Source organism: Ranitomeya variabilis, chromosome 2 (assembly GCF_051348905.1).
Source record: "Ranitomeya variabilis isolate aRanVar5 chromosome 2, aRanVar5.hap1, whole genome shotgun sequence".
NCBI lineage: Eukaryota > Metazoa > Chordata > Amphibia > Anura > Dendrobatidae > Ranitomeya > Ranitomeya variabilis.
Genome location: NC_135233.1, coordinates 544,673,573 through 544,691,007, shown reverse-complemented (window position 1 = coordinate 544,691,007; position 17,435 = coordinate 544,673,573). Strand labels below are relative to the sequence as shown.

The window sequence follows — 17,435 nt, the reverse complement described above, 5'->3', positions numbered from 1 at the left end:
TAAACTGTAGTGAAACACTTGGGGGATCAAAGCTCTCAAAACACATCTAGATAAGTTCCTTAGGGGGTCTACTTTCCAAAATGGTGTCACTTGTGGGGGGGTTAATGTTTAGGCACATCAGGGGCTCTCCAAACGCGACATGGCGTCCCATCTTAATTCCAGTCAATTTTGCATTGATAAGTCAAATGGCGCTCCTTCCCTTCCGAGCTCTGCCATGCGCCCAAACAGTGGTTTACCCCCACATATGGGGTATCGGCATACTCAGGACAAATTGCACAACAACTTTTGTGGTCTAATTTCTTTTTTTACCCTTGGGAAAATAAATAATTGGGGGCGAAAAGATAATTTTTATGAAAAAATATGATTTTTTATTTTTACTGCTCTGCATTATAAACTTCTGTGAAGCACTTGGTGGGTCAAAGTGCTCACCACACATCTAGATAAGTTCCTTAGGGGGTCTACTTTCCAAAATGGTGTCACTTGTGGGGGGTTTCAATGTTTAGGCACATCAGGGGCTCTCCAAACGCAACATGGCATTCCATCTCAATTCCAGTCAATTTTGCATTGAAAAGTCAAATGGCGCTCCTTCCCTTTCGAGCTCTGCCATGCGCCCAAACAGTGGTTTACCCCCACATATGGGGTATCAGCATACTCAGCACAAATTGTACAACAACTTTTGTGGTCCATTTTCTCATGTTACCCTTGGTAAAATAAAATAAATTGGAGCTGAAATAAATTTTGTGTAAAAAAAATTTAAATGTTCATTTTTATTTAAATATTCCAAAAATTCCTGTGAAACATCTGAAGGGTTAATAAATTTCTTGAATGTGGTTTTGAGCACCTTGAGGGGTGCAGTTTTTAAAATGGTGTCACAGTTGGGTATTTTCTATCATATAGACCCCTCAAAATTACTTCAAATGAGATGTGGTCCCTAAAAAAAAATGGTGTTGTAAAAATGAGAAATTGCTGGTCAACTTTTAACCCTTATAACTCCCTAACAAAAAAAATTTTGGTTCCTAAATTGTGCTGATGTAAATTAGACATGTGGTAAATGTTACTTATTAAGTACTTTGTGTGACATATCTCTGTGATTTAAGGGCATAAAAATTCAAAGTTGAAAAATTGCGAAATTTTCAAAATTTTCGCCAAATTTCTGCCTTTTTCACAAATAAACGCAAGTTATATCGAAGAAATTGTACCACTATCATGAAGTACAATATGTCTCGAGAAAACTGTGTCAGAATCGCCAAGATCCATTGAAGCGTTCCAGAGTTATAACCTCATAAAGGGACAGTGGTCAGAATTGTAAAAATTGGCCCGGTCATTAACGTGCAAACCACCCTTGGGGGTAAAGGGGTTAAATGAAGCAGCAATCAGTATTATTACAGGCTTAATATTTTAGCTCTGAAAATATTGTTCCTTGTTCAGGAAAACAAATTTGTAAATAAAATGCAAATTCCAAATAAGTATGGTGCAGAAGAGCTGCGATCCCAGAGAGGCTGCTTCCCTCCTTCTCCACATGCATTATTAAGTTAATTACCTCCGCAACTTATTCATTTGCTTTTCTTCCTAATGAAAAACAGAGCATTGCTTGGTCATAGGGGGACAGAACCCATTAGGTAATGGCACACTGAGGACTCGTCAATGCTGTGTAGAGCCAAAGCCACATATTGTGAGGAGTTCTGCAGACAAAATGCTGAACTGGTGAACTTTCTCCTGCTTCATAATTTAGTGTTTTGCTCTGATACAGAAATATATAGCTTTGATATGACAAGTCCTGGATTGTGATACCAAGCACTGATGCATAGCCGAGGAACCGAGGTGTGTTCTATCACGGACATACAGCATCTGCTTGAAAATAGCTCTGCAGCTAAGCAATAGTTTCTTATCAATAACCATGGGAAGATTAGGGCATCCATATGATTTCTTGCTGGACAGCTGAAAGACATCAAAATGTCTCTTACCAGTTGCTGAAATTCTATTGTGGTGTGTTAGACCCAGAGTCACGTCTAGGCCTTCTTTGATCAAGGCATATAATTATTTTGCTGGCAAATCCCAGTATCTAAAAACTCAGTGAAAGGCAAAGTGACTTGTTGGCAGCCCCTTTCCAACACCAATGGCCCTATATCTGTTGACCTTTCACTCCATAATGGATTATAAGAGATGAAATATCATCAACAAACTATCATAGCCCACTCTGTGAGGCTGAAGGGAAGGTTTAAGGCATATCTGATCTTCCACACAAGACCTGTAGTAAAGAGTGTTTTGTAGATGTCATCCACAACAAGTTAAAAACGCTTTTGGTGCACACACCAGTCTAATATGCGCAGGAGCTGTTGCATAGTTACAAAAGTTGAAAAAAAGACCTCGGTCCTTCAAGTTCAACCTTCCTCCACCAATTGTACATTTTGTCACTACTTTAACTATAACCCGCAATGTTATGTGTCTTGAGGATATCGTCCAGCCCTTTTTTTCTAGTGTCTGCCATTACTACCTCTGGTGGGAGAGCATTCCACAGCCTAACTGCTCTAACTGTAAAAAACCCTTTCCTGTTTAGCTGCTGGTAACGCCTTTCTTCCACCCGTAATGAGTGCTCCCTAGACCTTAGTATGGTCTTTGGAAGGAATAAGTCATGTGTCAGTCTTCTGTACTGACCACACATATAGTTATACATGTATATGAGATCCCATCTGAAGCGTCGTTTTTCTAAGCTAAACAAGACCAACTTTCCAACCACAAATGATATGAGGTGTCACGGGGGGACTAGGTGAGCGAGAGCTAATAACCCGGGCCCCTGCAATTTCCCTAAGACTAGGGAAATCCTGACTGACCCTCTACCTGGAGTTTACACTGATGGTGTGCATGTCCAGGCCTCGACCCTCGCCCTGTCTCCTGTTTCAACCCTAGGCTGAAACCTCCGCCCACCACCCAGTGAAAATGTAATTCACCAATACCCACAGTTAGCACAGACAAGGATAAAGGAAAATATACACCACGCCGCAGACACTCAGGAATACACTATAAATGTGCAGGGCAAAATAAATACAAATATAGGAAGGAGTAAATAAGACAAAGGAAAATACACCACCAGCGACGACTCTCCAGCAACCAGCTCTCCACTCCAGACCGATATAACAATGCACAAGACAGAAGCTATAATCGGCGATGCCCAATGATCAGGAGAGCTATTTAAAGGCAATGGGCATGGCCCAGCTTCCAATCCGAGGATCAGGTAAATTAACCCCGGAACAGCTAGATAAAATCTAGCCGACGCCAATGAGCAAATAGTGGTCAAAAGCGGAATTACCGCTGTCTGTCGAACGACCTGGTCTGAATAGCGTCCGACATGACAGTACCCCGCCTTCTACGAGGGACCCCAGGGCCCTCACGGCTTATAGGACCCGGCTTGTCTGGATGGCGATGATGAAAAAACCTGACCAGCCGATCCGCATGAATATCCGAGGCTGGTACCCCGGACCTCTCCTCAGGCCCATAACCACGCCAGTGTACCAAGTACTGTAAAGTGCGGCGAACTACACGAGAGTCAACCACCTTGGAGACTTCAAACTCCAAATTACCATCCACCAAGACTGGAGGTGGCATAGGCGCCGCGTCCACAGAACCCACCACCTTCTTTAGAAGAGACCTGTGGAACACGTTGTGTATCTTATACACCGTAGGGAGCTCCAATCGGTACACTACTGGGTTAATGACGGCGGTGACCCTAAATGGACCAATAAACCGTGGACCCAATTTAAGGGATGGTATTTTGAGTCTTATGTTTTTTGTGGATAACCACACCCAGTCATCCACACTCAGGTCCGGACCTGGCACACGCCTACTGTCAGCCACACATTTGTACCTAGCACCCACACTCAACAGGCGCTGTTTAACTCTCCTCCAGACTGATGACAATTGTGCTCCTAACTGGTCCTCCTCCGGAACGCCGGAAGAGCCCCTCTGACTCAAAGTACAAAATTGAGGATGTAGCCCGTAAACACAAAAAAACGGAGACTCCCCAGATGACTCCTGGCGGTGATTATTGATGGCAAACTCAGCCAAAGGAAGAAAGGTAGACCACTCCTCCTGGTTATCAGAGACAAAGCAGCGTAAGTACTGTTCCAAATTTTGGTTCATACGCTCCGTCTGACCATTTGAGGATGAAACGCCGAAGAATGAGACAACTTGATCCCCAGCTGTGAGCAAAATGCTTTCCAAAATTTTGCCACAAACTGAGACCCCCTATCAGACACGATGTCAGACAGAACCCCATGAAGTCTGACCACCTCCTGCACAAATACCTGAGCCAGAGTCTTAGCGTTAGGCAACAAAGGCAAAGACACAAAGTGCGACATTTTAGAAAACCAATCAACAATCACCAAGATGACCGTGTTCCCAGCTGATGGGTGCAAATCAGTTATGAAATCCATGGAGATTTCCGTCCACGGCTTACTAGGTACCTCAAGAGGAAGTAGTGTGCCAACAGGACCGGAGCGGGGCGTCTTAGCCCTAGCACACGTGGTACAAGCTGACACGTATGAGACCACGTCCTGTCGGATCTTGGGCCACCAAAACCGACGTGACACCAACTCCAAGGTACCTCTAACCCCTGGGTGGCCAGCCAGGACAGCATCATGATGCTCCGCCAAAACTAGGGTTGAGCGACTTTCATTTTTTTAAGATCGAGTAGGGTTTTGGGAAACCCGATTTTGTCCAGAGTCGAGTCGAGTGCAGTCGGCCGATTATCGCTAAAAGTCGGGGATCGACCGAAACACGAAACCCAATGCAAGTCAATGGGGAAGCATAGTCGGCAGTGAGTGGAGGCCAGGAAAACACCTACAGTGCCCATTTTAATGCCAAAAACATCCATTCTTGTTTCTGAAGCTTGTCAATCTTAATTAACTTTATAATAATAGTTGGGCATAGGGAATTGGGGGTCATTTGGCAAAAGTTGTGGGGGGAGTAGGGCCGGCTCAAGTTTTTCGTGGGCCCAGGAAATGCGGACTACGTCACGGCGGTGTTGCAGGGAAAGGTAATTATTTAAAAGTTGCAAGTGCTGTGATCCTGAGCAAGCAGGGGGGGGGCCCACTCGTTCGCATTGCCACTGGCACAGGGCCCCTCAAAGTACGGCGGTGTGTTTGCATGGCGGGGGCGCCTCCCACCAGCAGCGACACTTTTGCGTACTCTGAGGGGCCCTGTGCCAGTGACGTCGCCAACGAGTATGCCCCCCCACCTGATGAAGGAACCTGCACTTTCATCTGCACCTTCCTCTTTGTCCCTGTGTAAGGTGGTATAACATGCGGGAAGGGGAACCTTACTTTCAGCAGGGACAGATTCTGGCTGTGTAGAGTACAAGGGGAATGTAGTGGTCTCGGTCAATGTACCAGCAGACTCATTTAGCAGTGGCTGGGCAATGGGCAGGATGAGGAGGAAACAGATATAGGGCCAAAGAATAAAGTAGGCTACATGCAGTTCAAAATTGGTAACAGGACTAAACAGGCGGCATTGCTTTGTTCAGTGGAGTAGCAAACCCAAGAGCAGCAGACACTGTTTCAAGGGCCTAACCACACTAGTAGGCCAAATGCAGTTTAATATCTGATAGTATAGGGCGAAAGCCAGAATGTGGAAGCTCAGCTTTGTTCAGTTGAGGACAACACCAGGGAGGGGCAGACACCTTTAGTAGGCCGGAAAAGCCTATTGCATTTTTTAAAATGGTAATTTGGAGCAGAAGGTTGAAGCTCAGCTTTATTTAGTTGAGGGCAACACCAGGGAGGGGCAGAAGCCGTTAGTAGGCCCTAACCACCATTTTTTTTTTAAAACCACTTAATGAGAGCTGGAAGGTTGAAGCTCAGCTTTATTTAGTTGAGGACAACACCAGGGAGGGGCAGAAGCCGTTAGTAGGCCCTAACCACCATTTTTTTTTTTTAAAACCACATAATGAGAGCCGGAAGGTTGAAGCTCAGCTTTATTTAGTTGAGGACAACACCAGGGAGGGGCAGAAGCCGTTAGTAGGCCCTAACCACCTTTTTTTTTTTAAAACCACATAATGAGAGCCGGAAGGTTGAAGCTCAGCTTTATTTAGTTGAGGACAACACCAGGGAGGGGCAGAAGCCGTTAGTAGGCCCTAACCACCTTTTTTTTTTTAAAACCACATAATGAGAGCCGGAAGGTTGAAGCTCAGCTTTATTTAGTTGAGGACAACACCAGGGAGGGGCAGAAGCCGTTAGTAGGCCCTAACCACCATTTTTTTTTTTAAAACCACATAATGAGAGCCGGAAGGTTGAAGCTCAGCTTTATTTAGTTGAGGACAACACCAGGGAGGGGCAGAAGCCGTTAGTAGGCCCTAACCACCTTTTTTTTTTTTAAAACCACATAATGAGAGCCGGAAGGTTGAAGCTCAGCTTTATTTAGTTGAGGACAACACCAGGGAGGGGCAGAAGCCGTTAGTAGGCCCTAACCACCTTTTTTTTTTTTAAAACCACATAATGAGAGCCGGAAGGTTGAAGCTCAGCTTTATTTAGTTGAGGACAACACCAGGGAGGGGCAGAAGCCGTTAGTAGGCCCTAACCACCATTTTTTTTTTTAAAACCACATAATGAGAGCCGGAAGGTTGAAGCTCAGCTTTATTTAGTTGAGGACAACACCAGGGAGGGGCAGAAGCCGTTAGTAGGCCCTAACCACCATTTTTTTTTTTAAAACCACATAATGAGAGCCGGAAGGTTGAAGCTCAGCTTTATTTAGTTGAGGACAACACCAGGGAGGGGCAGAAGCCGTTAGTAGGCCCTAACCACCTTTTTTTTTTTTAAAACCACATAATGAGAGCCGGAAGGTTGAAGCTCAGCTTTATTTAGTTGAGGACAACACCAGGGAGGGGCAGAAGCCGTTAGTAGGCCCTAACCACCATTTTTTTTTTTAAAACCACATAATGAGAGCCGGAAGGTTGAAGCTCAGCTTTATTTAGTTGAGGACAACACCAGGGAGGGGCAGAAGCCGTTAGTAGGCCCTAACCACCTTTTTTTTTTTAAAACCACATAATGAGAGCCGGAAGGTTGAAGCTCAGCTTTATTTAGTTGAGGACAACACCAGGGAGGGGCAGAAGCCGTTAGTAGGCCCTAACCACCTTTTTTTTTTTTAAAACCACATAATGAGAGCCGGAAGGTTGAAGCTCAGCTTTATTTAGTTGAGGACAACACCAGGGAGGGGCAGAAGCCGTTAGTAGGCCCTAACCACCTTTTTTTTTTTTAAAACCACATAATGAGAGCCGGAAGGTTGAAGCTCAGCTTTATTTAGTTGAGGACAACACCAGGGAGGGGCAGAAGCCGTTAGTAGGCCCTAACCACCTTTTTTTTTTTTAAAACCACATAATGAGAGCCGGAAGGTTGAAGCTCAGCTTTATTTAGTTGAGGACAACACCAGGGAGGGGCAGAAGCCGTTAGTAGGCCCTAACCACCTTTTTTTTTTTTAAAACCACATAATGAGAGCCGGAAGGTTGAAGCTCAGCTTTATTTAGTTGAGGACAACACCAGGGAGGGGCAGAAGCCGTTAGTAGGCCCTAACCACCTTTTTTTTTTTTAAAACCACATAATGAGAGCCGGAAGGTTGAAGCTCAGCTTTATTTAGTTGAGGACAACACCAGGGAGGGGCAGAAGCCGTTAGTAGGCCCTAACCACCTTTTTTTTTTTTAAAACCACATAATGAGAGCCGGAAGGTTGAAGCTCAGCTTTATTTAGTTGAGGACAACACCAGGGAGGGGCACACAGACAGACTCCTTTAGTAGGCCTGAAAAGCCTATTGCATTTTTCAAAATGGTAATTTGGAGCAGAAGGTTGAAGCTCAGCTTTATTTAGTTGAGGGCAACACCAGGGAGGGGCAGAAGCCGTTAGTAGGCCCTAACCAAAGTTGAAGGCCAAATGCAGTTTAATTTCTGATACTATAGGCCGAAAGCCAGAAGGTGGAAGTTCCGATTTAGACAGTGGAGCACAATTTGAATTAGGGACTGCAGACAGACTTAGTAGGCTGTCCCCTGTGGACCATGCATCCACCACATTAACCCATTGCGCCGTAATGGACACGTAATCTTCCGTGGCCATGCCTACAGGTCCATGCGTCTGTTGTCAGGTGCACCTTTGTACTCACAGATTGCCAGAGTGCATGGACAATGCGGTCTTCTACATGCTGGTGGAGGGTTGGGATGGCTTTTCTCGCAAAAGAAGTGTCGACTGGTTAGCTTGTAGCGTGGTACAGCGTAGTCCATCATGGCCTTATTAATAGTAAATAAAATATATAACTAGGCTCTATGAACTTTTAAATAGGTTCCAGGGGTACACGGGCAGCATTGGTGTGGTCAGTGGAGGAGTATTGCAAGTAGGGGCTGCAGACAGGCTATCAAAGGCCTAAAATAACAAACAGTAGGCAGTCATGGCAGTTTTACATCGGTTACATGGATACACAGGCAGGCACTCCAGGCAGCATTGTGGTCAGTGGAGGAGTATTGCAAGTAGGGGCCGCAGACAGGCTATCAAAGGCCTAAAATAACAAACAATAGGCTCATTGCAGTTTTACAGCGGTTACATGGATAGACGGGCAGGCAGCTTGGTGGTGGTGAGTGGAGGAGTATTTAAAGTAGGGACCGCAGACAGGCTTCAAAGGCCTAACATAAGAAAATGGGCTGGCTGTAGGCACTTTATAATTGGTTCCAGGGGTACACGGGCAGCAGTGGTCTGGTCAGTGGAGGAGTATTTAAAGTAGGGACCGCAGACAGGCTTCAAAGGCCTAACATAAGAAAATGGGCTGGCTGTAGGCACTTTATAATTGGTTCCAGGGGTACACGGGCAGCAGTGGTCTGGTCAGTGGAGGAGTATTTAAAGTAGGGACCGCAGACAGGCTATCAAAGGCCTAACATAACAAACAATAGGCTCATGATGGCAGTTTCACAGCGGTTACATGGATACACGGGCAGGCAGCTTGGTGGTGAGTGGAGGAGTATTTAAAGTAGGGACCGCAGACAGGCTATCAAAGGCCTAAAATAACAAACAATAGGCTCATGGCAGTTTCACAGCGGTTACATGGATACACGGGCAGGCAGCTTGGTGGTGGTGAGTGGAGGAGTATTTAAAGTAGGGACCGCAGACAGGCTTCAAAGGCCTAACATAAGAAAATGGGCTGGCTGTAGGCACTTTATAATTGGTTCCAGGGGTACACGGGCAGCAGTGGTCTGGTCAGTGGAGGAGTATTTAAAGTAGGGACCGCAGACAGGCTTCAAAGGCCTAACATAAGAAAATGGGCTGGCTGTAGGCACTTTATAATTGGTTCCAGGGGTACACGGGCAGCAGTGGTCTGGTCAGTGGAGGAGTATTTAAAGTAGGGACCGCAGACAGGCTATCAAAGGCCTAACATAACAAACAATAGGCTCATGGCAGTTTCACAGCGGTTACATGGATACACGGGCAGGCAGCTTGGTGGTGAGTGGAGGAGTATTTAAAGTAGGGACCGCACACAGGCTATCAAAGGCCTAAAATAACAAACAATAGGCTCATGGCAGTTTCACAGCGGTTACATGGATACACGGGCAGGCAGCTTGGTGGTGAGTGGAGGAGTATTTAAAGTAGGGACCGCACACAGGCTATCAAAGGCCTAAAATAACAAACAATAGGCTCATGGCAGTTTCACAGCGGTTACATGGATACACGGGCAGGCAGCTTGGTGGTGAGTGGAGGAGTATTTAAAGTAGGGACCGCACACAGGCTATCAAAGGCCTAAAATAACAAACAATAGGCTCATGGCAGTTTCACAGCGGTTACATGGATACACGGGCAGGCAGCTTGGTGGTGGTGAGTGGAGGAGTATTTAAAGTAGTGACCGCAGACAGGCTTCAAAGGCCTAACATAAGAAAATGGGCTGGCTGTAGGCACTTTATAATTGGTTCCAGGGGTACACGGGCAGCAGTGGTCTGGTCAGTGGAGGAGTATTTAAAGTAGGGACCGCAGACAGGCTATCAAAGGCCTAACATAACAAACAATAGGCTCATGATGGCAGTTTCACAGCGGTTACATGGATACACGGGCAGGCAGCTTGGTGGTGAGTGGAGGAGTATTTAAAGTAGGGACCGCAGACAGGCTATCAAAGGCCTAACATAAGAAAATGGGCTGGCTGTAGGCACTTTATAATTGGTTCCAGGGGTACACGGGCAGCAGTGGTCTGGTCAGTGGAGGAGTATTTAAAGTAGGGACCGCAGACAGGCTATCAAAGGCCTAACATAACAAACAATAGGCTCATGATGGCAGTTTCACAGCGGTTACATGGATACACGGGCAGGCAGCTTGGTGGTGAGTGGAGGAGTATTTAAAGTAGGGACCGCAGACAGGCTATCAAAGGCCTAAAATAACAAACAATAGGCTCATGGCAGTTTCACAGCGGTTACATGGATACACGGGCAGGCAGCTTGGTGGTGGTGAGTGGAGGAGTATTTAAAGTAGGGACCGCAGACAGGCTTCAAAGGCCTAACATAAGAAAATGGGCTGGCTGTAGGCACTTTATAATTGGTTCCAGGGGTACACGGGCAGCAGTGGTCTGGTCAGTGGAGGAGTATTTAAAGTAGGGACCGCAGACAGGCTTCAAAGGCCTAACATAAGAAAATGGGCTGGCTGTAGGCACTTTATAATTGGTTCCAGGGGTACACGGGCAGCAGTGGTCTGGTCAGTGGAGGAGTATTTAAAGTAGGGACCGCAGACAGGCTATCAAAGGCCTAACATAACAAACAATAGGCTCATGGCAGTTTCACAGCGGTTACATGGATACACGGGCAGGCAGCTTGGTGGTGAGTGGAGGAGTATTTAAAGTAGGGACCGCACACAGGCTATCAAAGGCCTAAAATAACAAACAATAGGCTCATGGCAGTTTCACAGCGGTTACATGGATACACGGGCAGGCAGCTTGGTGGTGAGTGGAGGAGTATTTAAAGTAGGGACCGCACACAGGCTATCAAAGGCCTAAAATAACAAACAATAGGCTCATGGCAGTTTCACAGCGGTTACATGGATACACGGGCAGGCAGCTTGGTGGTGGTGAGTGGAGGAGTATTTAAAGTAGGGACCGCAGACAGGCTTCAAAGGCCTAACATAAGAAAATGGGCTGGCTGTAGGCACTTTATAATTGGTTCCAGGGGTACACGGGCAGCAGTGGTCTGGTCAGTGGAGGAGTATTTAAAGTAGGGACCGCAGACAGGCTATCAAAGGCCTAACATAACAAACAATAGGCTCATGATGGCAGTTTCACAGCGGTTACATGGATACACGGGCAGGCAGCTTGGTGGTGAGTGGAGGAGTATTTAAAGTAGGGACCGCAGACAGGCTATCAAAGGCCTAACATAAGAAAATGGGCTGGCTGTAGGCACTTTATAATTGGTTCCAGGGGTACACGGGCAGCAGTGGTCTGGTCAGTGGAGGAGTATTTAAAGTAGGGACCGCAGACAGGCTATCAAAGGCCTAACATAACAAACAATAGGCTCATGATGGCAGTTTCACAGCGGTTACATGGATACACGGGCAGGCAGCTTGGTGGTGAGTGGAGGAGTATTTAAAGTAGGGACCGCAGACAGGCTATCAAAGGCCTAAAATAACAAACAATAGGCTCATGGCAGTTTCACAGCGGTTACATGGATACACGGGCAGGCAGCTTGGTGGTGAGTGGAGGAGTATTTAAAGTAGGGACCGCACACAGGCTATCAAAGGCCTAAAATAACAAACAATAGGCTCATGGCAGTTTCACAGCGGTTACATGGATACACGGGCAGGCAGCTTGGTGGTGGTGAGTGGAGGAGTATTTAAAGTAGGGACCGCAGACAGGCTTCAAAGGCCTAACATAAGAAAATGGGCTGGCTGTAGGCACTTTATAATTGGTTCCAGGGGTACACGGGCAGCAGTGGTCTGGTCAGTGGAGGAGTATTTAAAGTAGGGACCGCAGACAGGCTATCAAAGGCCTAACATAACAAACAATAGGCTCATGATGGCAGTTTCACAGCGGTTACATGGATACACGGGCAGGCAGCTTGGTGGTGAGTGGAGGAGTATTTAAAGTAGGGACCGCAGACAGGCTATCAAAGGCCTAACATAAGAAAATGGGCTGGCTGTAGGCACTTTATAATTGGTTCCAGGGGTACACGGGCAGCAGTGGTCTGGTCAGTGGAGGAGTATTTAAAGTAGGGACCGCAGACAGGCTTCAAAGGCCTAACATAAGAAAATGGGCTGGCTGTAGGCACTTTATAATTGGTTCCAGGGGTACACGGGCAGCAGTGGTCTGGTCAGTGGAGGAGTATTTAAAGTAGGGACCGCAGACAGGCTATCAAAGGCCTAACATAACAAACAATAGGCTCATGATGGCAGTTTCACAGCGGTTACATGGATACACGGGCAGGCAGCTTGGTGGTGAGTGGAGGAGTATTTAAAGTAGGGACCGCAGACAGGCTATCAAAGGCCTAAAATAACAAACAATAGGCTCATGGCAGTTTCACAGCGGTTACATGGATACACGGGCAGGCAGCTTGGTGGTGGTGAGTGGAGGAGTATTTAAAGTAGGGACCGCAGACAGGCTTCAAAGGCCTAACATAAGAAAATGGGCTGGCTGTAGGCACTTTATAATTGGTTCCAGGGGTACACGGGCAGCAGTGGTCTGGTCAGTGGAGGAGTATTTAAAGTAGGGACCGCAGACAGGCTTCAAAGGCCTAACATAAGAAAATGGGCTGGCTGTAGGCACTTTATAATTGGTTCCAGGGGTACACGGGCAGCAGTGGTCTGGTCAGTGGAGGAGTATTTAAAGTAGGGACCGCAGACAGGCTATCAAAGGCCTAACATAACAAACAATAGGCTCATGGCAGTTTCACAGCGGTTACATGGATACACGGGCAGGCAGCTTGGTGGTGAGTGGAGGAGTATTTAAAGTAGGGACCGCACACAGGCTATCAAAGGCCTAAAATAACAAACAATAGGCTCATGGCAGTTTCACAGCGGTTACATGGATACACGGGCAGGCAGCTTGGTGGTGAGTGGAGGAGTATTTAAAGTAGGGACCGCACACAGGCTATCAAAGGCCTAAAATAACAAACAATAGGCTCATGGCAGTTTCACAGCGGTTACATGGATACACGGGCAGGCAGCTTGGTGGTGAGTGGAGGAGTATTTAAAGTAGGGACCGCACACAGGCTATCAAAGGCCTAAAATAACAAACAATAGGCTCATGGCAGTTTCACAGCGGTTACATGGATACACGGGCAGGCAGCTTGGTGGTGGTGAGTGGAGGAGTATTTAAAGTAGGGACCGCAGACAGGCTTCAAAGGCCTAACATAAGAAAATGGGCTGGCTGTAGGCACTTTATAATTGGTTCCAGGGGTACACGGGCAGCAGTGGTCTGGTCAGTGGAGGAGTATTTAAAGTAGGGACCGCAGACAGGCTATCAAAGGCCTAACATAACAAACAATAGGCTCATGATGGCAGTTTCACAGCGGTTACATGGATACACGGGCAGGCAGCTTGGTGGTGAGTGGAGGAGTATTTAAAGTAGGGACCGCAGACAGGCTATCAAAGGCCTAACATAAGAAAATGGGCTGGCTGTAGGCACTTTATAATTGGTTCCAGGGGTACACGGGCAGCAGTGGTCTGGTCAGTGGAGGAGTATTTAAAGTAGGGACCGCAGACAGGCTATCAAAGGCCTAACATAACAAACAATAGGCTCATGATGGCAGTTTCACAGCGGTTACATGGATACACGGGCAGGCAGCTTGGTGGTGAGTGGAGGAGTATTTAAAGTAGGGACCGCAGACAGGCTATCAAAGGCCTAAAATAACAAACAATAGGCTCATGGCAGTTTCACAGCGGTTACATGGATACACGGGCAGGCAGCTTGGTGGTGGTGAGTGGAGGAGTATTTAAAGTAGGGACCGCAGACAGGCTTCAAAGGCCTAACATAAGAAAATGGGCTGGCTGTAGGCACTTTATAATTGGTTCCAGGGGTACACGGGCAGCAGTGGTCTGGTCAGTGGAGGAGTATTTAAAGTAGGGACCGCAGACAGGCTTCAAAGGCCTAACATAAGAAAATGGGCTGGCTGTAGGCACTTTATAATTGGTTCCAGGGGTACACGGGCAGCAGTGGTCTGGTCAGTGGAGGAGTATTTAAAGTAGGGACCGCAGACAGGCTATCAAAGGCCTAACATAACAAACAATAGGCTCATGGCAGTTTCACAGCGGTTACATGGATACACGGGCAGGCAGCTTGGTGGTGAGTGGAGGAGTATTTAAAGTAGGGACCGCACACAGGCTATCAAAGGCCTAAAATAACAAACAATAGGCTCATGGCAGTTTCACAGCGGTTACATGGATACACGGGCAGGCAGCTTGGTGGTGAGTGGAGGAGTATTTAAAGTAGGGACCGCACACAGGCTATCAAAGGCCTAAAATAACAAACAATAGGCTCATGGCAGTTTCACAGCGGTTACATGGATACACGGGCAGGCAGCTTGGTGGTGGTGAGTGGAGGAGTATTTAAAGTAGGGACCGCAGACAGGCTTCAAAGGCCTAACATAAGAAAATGGGCTGGCTGTAGGCACTTTATAATTGGTTCCAGGGGTACACGGGCAGCAGTGGTCTGGTCAGTGGAGGAGTATTTAAAGTAGGGACCGCAGACAGGCTATCAAAGGCCTAACATAACAAACAATAGGCTCATGATGGCAGTTTCACAGCGGTTACATGGATACACGGGCAGGCAGCTTGGTGGTGAGTGGAGGAGTATTTAAAGTAGGGACCGCAGACAGGCTATCAAAGGCCTAACATAAGAAAATGGGCTGGCTGTAGGCACTTTATAATTGGTTCCAGGGGTACACGGGCAGCAGTGGTCTGGTCAGTGGAGGAGTATTTAAAGTAGGGACCGCAGACAGGCTATCAAAGGCCTAACATAACAAACAATAGGCTCATGATGGCAGTTTCACAGCGGTTACATGGATACACGGGCAGGCAGCTTGGTGGTGAGTGGAGGAGTATTTAAAGTAGGGACCGCAGACAGGCTATCAAAGGCCTAAAATAACAAACAATAGGCTCATGGCAGTTTCACAGCGGTTACATGGATACACGGGCAGGCAGCTTGGTGGTGAGTGGAGGAGTATTTAAAGTAGGGACCGCACACAGGCTATCAAAGGCCTAAAATAACAAACAATAGGCTCATGGCAGTTTCACAGCGGTTACATGGATACACGGGCAGGCAGCTTGGTGGTGGTGAGTGGAGGAGTATTTAAAGTAGGGACCGCAGACAGGCTTCAAAGGCCTAACATAAGAAAATGGGCTGGCTGTAGGCACTTTATAATTGGTTCCAGGGGTACACGGGCAGCAGTGGTCTGGTCAGTGGAGGAGTATTTAAAGTAGGGACCGCAGACAGGCTATCAAAGGCCTAACATAACAAACAATAGGCTCATGATGGCAGTTTCACAGCGGTTACATGGATACACGGGCAGGCAGCTTGGTGGTGAGTGGAGGAGTATTTAAAGTAGGGACCGCAGACAGGCTATCAAAGGCCTAACATAAGAAAATGGGCTGGCTGTAGGCACTTTATAATTGGTTCCAGGGGTACACGGGCAGCAGTGGTCTGGTCAGTGGAGGAGTATTTAAAGTAGGGACCGCAGACAGGCTATCAAAGGCCTAACATAACAAACAATAGGCTCATGATGGCAGTTTCACAGCGGTTACATGGATACACGGGCAGGCAGCTTGGTGGTGAGTGGAGGAGTATTTAAAGTAGGGACCGCAGACAGGCTATCAAAGGCCTAAAATAACAAACAATAGGCTCATGGCAGTTTCACAGCGGTTACATGGATACACGGGCAGGCAGCTTGGTGGTGGTGAGTGGAGGAGTATTTAAAGTAGGGACCGCAGACAGGCTTCAAAGGCCTAACATAAGAAAATGGGCTGGCTGTAGGCACTTTATAATTGGTTCCAGGGGTACACGGGCAGCAGTGGTCTGGTCAGTGGAGGAGTATTTAAAGTAGGGACCGCAGACAGGCTATCAAAGGCCTAAAATAACAAACAATAGGCTCATGGCAGTTTTACAGCGGTTACATGGATACACAGGCAGCTTGGTGGTGAGTGGAGGAGTATTTAAAGTAGGGACCGCAGACAGGCTATCAAAGGCCTAAAATAACAAACAATAGGCTCATGGCAGTTTCACAGCGGTTACATGGATACACGGGCAGGCAGCTTGGTGGTGGTGAGTGGAGGAGTATTTAAAGTAGGGACCGCAGAAAGGCTTCAAAGGCCTAACATAAGAAAATGGGCTGGCTGTAGGCACTTTATAATTGGTTCCAGGGGTACACGGGCAGCAGTGGTCTGGTCAGTGGAGGAGTATTTAAAGTAGGGACCGCAGACAGGCTTCAAAGGCCTAACATAAGAAAATGGGCTGGCTGTAGGCACTTTATAATTGGTTCCAGGGGTACACGGGCAGCAGTGGTCTGGTCAGTGGAGGAGTATTTAAAGTAGGGACCGCAGACAGGCTATCAAAGGCCTAACATAACAAACAATAGGCTCATGGCAGTTTCACAGCGGTTACATGGATACACGGGCAGGCAGCTTGGTGGTCAGTGGAGGAGTATTTAAAGTAGGGACCGCAGACAGGCTATCAAAGGCCTAAAATAACAAACAATAGGCTCATGGCAGTTTTACAGCGGTTACATGGATACACAGGCAGCTTGGTGGTGAGTGGAGGAGTAGTGCAAGGAGTGTCTGTCCCAGTACTCCCAAAATATAAATAGATGTTAATGTCTCGCAAAACAACCAAAACAAAAAAAAAAGGTGGCATACTTAGGTACAGGGGTGGGCTCATCTACTGAGTTTCTGACATTGTAATTTGGCAGTAACTATTTAATGGTGCCAATATAGGACACAGACACAGACTACTTTAAGTTGCATCATAGATGTCTACAAATTTGTATTGTCAGTGCCAGACATTGAATGATGTCAGCGAATAGACTAAAGATTGGTGGAGCTGTGCGACATAATTTTGCACGTGGTAGAGCACATTTTGAGCTGGGGTAGGGGGGAACTCTCTTGAGGCCGGCGGGACCGCCCCAGGGCCCCTCATGTTACAACGGTGTGTCTGACGTTGGGTGCGCACCACCACCGCCAGAGACACTACATTGTACTATGAGGGACCCAGTAGCAATGCCGTCAACCAAAAGCGAGCACACCCACCTCTTCAGACAAACAGCAGTCTCACGGGTGCTTGCGCCAAGTCGCGATACCACGGCCCCGTGTGGGGAGTTTTGCCATTTAGGGAGGTGTAAACATGTCGTATGCTGTACAATCAGCTGCAGCAAATTAGACATTAGAAAAGTAATTCACAGGCAAGAGCTTTTCATAGGAAAGCTAGGTGTCGGCCGGGCAAGGTGGGGCAAAAGATTTCGA

At 47.1% G+C, this 17,435-nt stretch overlaps 1 protein-coding gene across 6 annotated transcripts in view; it reads left to right on the top strand.

Annotated features, from left to right (window-relative positions):
• SMPD3 (sphingomyelin phosphodiesterase 3) overlaps positions 1–17,435 on the top strand; it is a 567,374-nt gene that overhangs the window by 72,405 nt on the left and 477,534 nt on the right. The window lies entirely within an intron of this gene.